The following is a 6,515-nucleotide window of genomic DNA, read 5'->3' on the forward strand; positions in this document are numbered from 1 at the left end:
TGTTTGAATATGCATACCCTGTTCTTTTTGGTAAAGTGCCTCTGTGTATGCCTTCCATCTTTTCTTGATCCTGCCTGTGAGTTTCAATACTTTAACCAGAGAATTCTTCAATATTATAACTCAAGGCATGACCTTTTTTCTTTGTTGTTTCAGCAGCTCCCAAACTGTATCCTCATTTATTGCTACAAATAAGAGTGTAGATGGTGTAGTGATTCACAGCTCTATGTTCAGGGTTAAAACCCACCATCTGTTCCACATTTGAGATAAATGTGCAGATTATAGAGAAACCCGAAGACAGCAGCTCTATTCTATCCGGCAGGGTATTGTGAGTCAGGGTATCTTGATGGCAATGGTTTTGTCTGTAAAATGGCATAATGAGAAATGCGTACATATAAAACAAGTTAATATCCTAACGTTATGCACAATGTATGGCCTCTGTTGCTGAGTATATCAGGGTAGCAAAATCATTAACTATGTTTTTCTTTAAATATTTGTCATAAAGTGCATATTAAAAGTATATTTTCAAAATTAGATCTGATTTTATAGAGAAAATTAATATTTTCTATATGTAATTTTGAAGAAGTCCTCCCCCACACACTATTTAATCAGAAGAATTTGAATAACATAGCTGTATCTGCATGTGTTGTGTTTTTGCAAATGTAAAGTTGCCTTTGTTCTGTTTTTATTTGCAAATATATTATGAGACTTCAAAAAATTCATGGAAAAATTCCATTATCTTTTCATTCCATCTTTTCCACAATTTTTGAAGGCCTCTCATATATACACACACAGATATTCCTGGAAGTATAGGAAACACTTTAGTAAAGCTACTTCAATTTTCACCTTATTTGTAAACACAATCAGGTTTCTTACTGTGCATGTCCTTCAAGCCTCATCAGAGCACAAAGTTCCAATTGACTTCAAAGAGTTTTCTCGACTCAGGGCAGCTCTATGGGGCATGGCAGAAGATGAGAAAGGAGCCAACACCAGAGGTGCAATGAAAGGTAAAAATTGTAGCATCACCACTTCCCTTGGGTTAAGCAGCAGGTGAAATTACTGCACATGGATATAGGAATACCATGGGTTCATGAAGGAAAAGATGGTACACAGTTAGGGCAGAAAAGAAATCAAAGTCCTTTCTCTAGGTTCAGGAAAATTTCCTTTCACCAACTAAGAAGGATCACATTTCATTATTATGGAATCTGTGAACCTTCTTGTTTACAGTAGGAAACAACAAATAACAGTAGAGTGTCACATTTTGAAGCAAAATATTTCACTTAACTCAGGAGAAATTCCATATTTGCTACTTGAATAAGCACAGCATTTTAGAGTTCAGTATTTTCTTTAATGCTTATAATTATTGTACTGTGATCTGGAATACAGTAGAGTTAATTAAAGAGATTCAAACATATAGACAAAACTCATTTGGATCACACTCTCTCCTCTGAACAATCCATATCAGAAAGTTAGAACATGAAGAGGGACCAAATAAAGATGTATTCACACATTATGTTGCCGCCGCAAATTGTTTGCATTAATGGGTGCGTTTAAACTTTCACTCTCTCTCCTAATCTATACATCCACCAATTACCTGTCCGTTTGTCATACTGTGGTGTCTTGTGTGCTGTTGTTACGTCCGTGTATTTCAAACACCAGCAGTGGCATCTAAAGAGAATGGTTTTTAGCAGAGTTTCCAGAAAAAAACAGAGAATGAAGATAAAATAAGCTGTCCACTCCTCAGGCATTAGACACTGAAAACCCTTTGGATAGTATCAAAATATTGTCAGACACAGAAAACCTAAAAAACATAAGTGTAACAATGTCAGATAGTGCCAGAATATTAATCCCTCAAGTCAGAAAGCAATAAAAATATGAACAGGGATGAGATGCCTTCTCAAAGCAGAGTCAATCATAATGACAGTGATGGAGTAAAGACTTTGGACTGAAGATTCGGAGACCTGCATTTGCTGATGGAGCAGGACTTAAAATGAAAAGAAACAGCCGTAAACATAAATTAGTAATTGGAACTTGGAATATATGAATTATGTATCAAGGAATATTGGAAGTTGTCAAGAATGAAATGGAATTCATGAAGACCAACATTCTAGATATTAGTGAGTTGAAATGTAAGGGTACAGGGCATTTTGAATCAGGAAATTATATGCCTGATTATGTAGGAATGACACAATAAAGAGGAATGGCATCACAAATAAAAAGGACTTGTCAAGATCTAGCTACCTTACAGTGTTGTCTGGGATAGGATTATATCTATCTGACTTTATGGAATGCCAATCAATACAACTATTATTCAAACTTATGCACCAACCACAAAAGCTAGTGATGCAGAAGCTGAAGTATTCGACCAACATCTGAAGTCTGAAGTTGATCAAACATGCAATGGAGATGCAATGAATCTGGTAACTATTGACAATTAAAATGAAAAGTTTAAAACAAAGAGGAAGAAACAGTAGATGGAAAATATTATTACATTGATAGATAGTAAGTTGGAGATTTCATGATAGAATTTTTCAGGAACAATGATTTTTTTGCAAACACTTTTTCTCAACAACACAAAAAGCACATAAACTTCTCCAATTGCAATGCTTAGTTATCAATTTTGACTACATCTGTGGGAATAAATCAATAAAGAAGCTCAATTTCAGCAATTAATGTCAGACTAGGTACAAGGTTGAAATAGACCATCAATTACTTTTATGTAATTTCAGGCTGACACTGAGGAAAATGAAAACAACACATCCACAAGAGCCAAACATGACCTTTAGTCTATGCCACCTGAATTATGAGAGCATCTCATGAGCAGATTTGCTGCATTGAAAACTGATGACACAAGGCCTGATGAGCTATATGAGGACATCGAGAACATCATTCAGGAAGAAAGGAAAAGGTCATTACAAAGATAGGAGAAAAGAAGAGATCAAAGTGGATGGCGGATATATTAGTCTGGGCTGACTAGAGAAATGAATTCAGATATATATATATATATATATATATATATATATATATATATATATATATATATATATATATATATATATGAAAGAGCTTTATATAAAAGAGTAATTATATATTCAGAAATTATCCCAATCCAGTCCAGATCAAGTCCATGAATCCAATATCAGCCCATATGTCTGAAATCAATCTACAAATTCCTTTTCAGACTCATAGAACACATGCAATGACACTGAATGCAGGAAGATCACAGGTCAGTGGGTAGAAAGTCTTGTGGATCCAGTGGAGGTGGAAGCATCTCAGTGCTGGCGTGGGTCTCCCTGTGCCTCCTCCAACTCAAGGGCTCTGGCTCCATCAGCATAGCTCCATGTGGCTTATCAACAGGAATGTCTCACAGGGAAAGAGTGTGTCCCACCTCCAGGGATAAAGACAGGAGTTCTCAGAATCCTCAGGAGAAGGCCATGCCCACACAGAGGCCTCATTGGATATGATCTGATTAACAGCCTAGACTCCATCTTTGCTCAAGTTGACAGAAGATCATGTAACTGCCACATCAGCAGACACTCTGAAACTTGTTCTTAATGGTAGAGCAGCTAAAGTAAATGGAAAAAAATATGAAATGAAAACACTGAATAGAAAACTTCAAAGGGCAGCTAGAGAAGTAAAATATTATAATCAAATATGCAAAAGCAGAGTTAGAAATCCAAAAGGGAAAAACATTCTCAGCATGTCTGAAACTGAAAGAATTCAAGAAAATATTCAAGTCTGGACTTGTAATGATTCTATAAGCAAAATATTGAATAATGTTAGAAGTACCCAAAGAAGACCCAAGAACACAGTCATTGTACCAAAAAGAACAAATTGAAACTTCACTATTTCAGGACATAGCATATGCGCAAGGACCAATGGTACTGAAGAAAGATGTTCAAGGTTCAAGCTGCACTGAAAGCATTAATCAAAAACAAGGCTTCAGGAATTGATATAATACCAACTGAAATGTTTCAACAAGCTGATGACTCACTGTAAGTATTGACTAGTCTGAGGCAGGAATTCTGGAAGACAGCTATCTAGCCAACTGACTGAAATAGATACGTATTTGTACATATTCCAAAGAATGGTGATACACAGAATGCCCAACGTGTAGATCAATTAATACCACATGCAAATAAAACTTTACTGAGCATAATTCAATAGTGTTTCCAGCAGTATACTGACAAGGAGCTGCCAGAGATTGCCTGGATTCATAAGAGGATAAGAAGTAAAAGCTACCTCATGATCACACAGGCTGGTGTGTTCTTCCATGTGGGCTTTGTTACTTCTCAGCTAGATGGCTGCTTGTTTATCTTCAAGCCTTTAAGACCCCAGACACTATATCTTTTGATAGCCGGGCACCATCAAATTTCTTCACCACATTTTTTTAAACGTTTTATTAGGGGCTCATACAACTCTTATCACAATCCATACATATACATACATCAATAGTATAAAGCACATCCATACATTCCCTGCCCCAATCATTCTCAAAGCATTTGCTCTCCACTTAAGCCCTTTGCATCAGGTCCTCTTTTTTTTTTCCCCTCCCTCCCCGCTCCCCCCTCCCTCATGTGCCCTAGGTAATCTATACATCATTATTTTGTCCTATCTTGCCCTATCCGGAGTCTCCCTTCCCCCCCTTCTCTGCTGTCCCTCTCCCAGGGAGGAGGTCACATGTGGATCCTTGTAATCAGTTCCCCCTTTTCCAACCCACTCACCATCCACTCTCCCAGCATCACCCCTCACACCCTTGGTCCTGAAGGTATCATCCACCCTGGATTCCCTGTGCCTCCAGCTCCCATATGCACCAGTGTACAACCTCTGCCCTATCCAGCCCTGCAAGGTAGAATTCGGATCATTCACCACATTTTTTTATGCACCCATGTTGTCTTCAGCAATCATGTCAGGAAGGTGAGTATCACTGAATGCTGGATTGTTAGGACAAAGTGTTCTTGTGTTGAGGGAGGACTTGAGTTGAGGCCCAATGTTCATCTGCAGCCTTAATTCTTAACATATAGATATGAGTACATAGTTCTATTCCCTTCTCAAATATATTTACATATGTACATGCCTGTATTTAGGCCTCTATAAATGTTTTTTGCCTCCTTGTTCTTTCCTCTATTTCCTTTTTACTTCCCTCTTGTCCCACCATCATGTTCAGCTTTCATTTGGGTTTAGTAATTCCTTGCTGCTAAAATGCCTTTGATTGAGTCCCACCTCCCAGGGGGATGAATAATGGAAAAGTGGGTGAGGGACAATGGAGGACAATATAAGATATGGAAAAAATAATCTATAAATTATCAAGGGTTTGTGAGGGAGAGTGGGGGGGAAGGATGGGGAGAAATGGGGAGCTGATATCAGGGGCTCAAGTGGGAAGAGAATGCATTGAAAATGATGATGACGTCATATGTGCAAATGTGGTTGACACATTGAAGGAATGTATGGATTTTGATAAGAGATGTAAGAACCCCCAATAAAAGTATTTTTTTAAAGAAGCAAAAGCTATCATTGCTGATGTCAGATAGATCTTGGCTGACAGCAGAGATATCAGAAAATTATTGCTTATATTTTATTGACTATGAAAAGGGATTTGTCTATGTGGGTCATAAACTATGAATAGCTTTGAGAAAAATTGGAATTCCAGAATATTTCATCATGCTAATGTGGAATGTGTACATGGATCAAGAGATAGTTTTGCAAACAAAAAACACTGTATGGTTTAAAATCAGGAAAGGTATGAACAGGGTGTGTCCTTTCACCACACTTGTTCAATCTGTTTGTTGACCCATCATCAGAGAAACTGAAATACATGAAGAAGAATGTGGAAACAGGATTGGACGAAGTCTTATTAACAATCTGAGATATGCAGATGATAAAACCTTGCGTGCTGAAAACAGGGACTTGAAGCAACCTGATGACAAAGATCAAGGATCGCAGCCTTCTCTATAGATTATAACTCAATGTAAACAAGACCAATATCCTCACAACTGAACCAAAAGATCACATCATGATAAATGGAGAAACGGTGGAAGTTGTTGAGGATTTTGTCTTGCTTGGATCCACAATCAATGCTCATGGAAGCAGCGGTCAAGAGATCAAACAACATTTTGTGTTAGGTACACGACGTCTTTAGAGTATTGAAAGAAAGGATGCTACTTTGAGGACTGAGGTGTACCTGATCCAAATAATGGGATTTTCCATTGCCTCATAAGTATGTGAAAGTTGCACATTAAATAAAGAAGATTGATGATTTTGAATTGTGATGCTGGTGAAGAATATTAAAAGTATCAACGACTGTCGAAAGGACAAACTGATCTGTATTGCAGGAAGTAAGGCAAGAGTGCTCCTTACAGGCAAGGACATCACGGCTTCATGTTATACACTTAGGAAATGTTGTCAGGAGAGACCAGTCCCTGCAGAAGGTCTTCATGCTTGGCAAAATGAAGGGCAGCAGAAAAGAGTAAGGCCTTCAATGAGATGGTTTGACATGGAGCCAGCAGCAATGGGCTGGG

This window comes from Tenrec ecaudatus, chromosome 2 (genome assembly GCF_050624435.1).
Source record: "Tenrec ecaudatus isolate mTenEca1 chromosome 2, mTenEca1.hap1, whole genome shotgun sequence".
In the NCBI taxonomy this organism is placed as follows: Eukaryota; Metazoa; Chordata; class Mammalia; order Afrosoricida; family Tenrecidae; genus Tenrec; species Tenrec ecaudatus.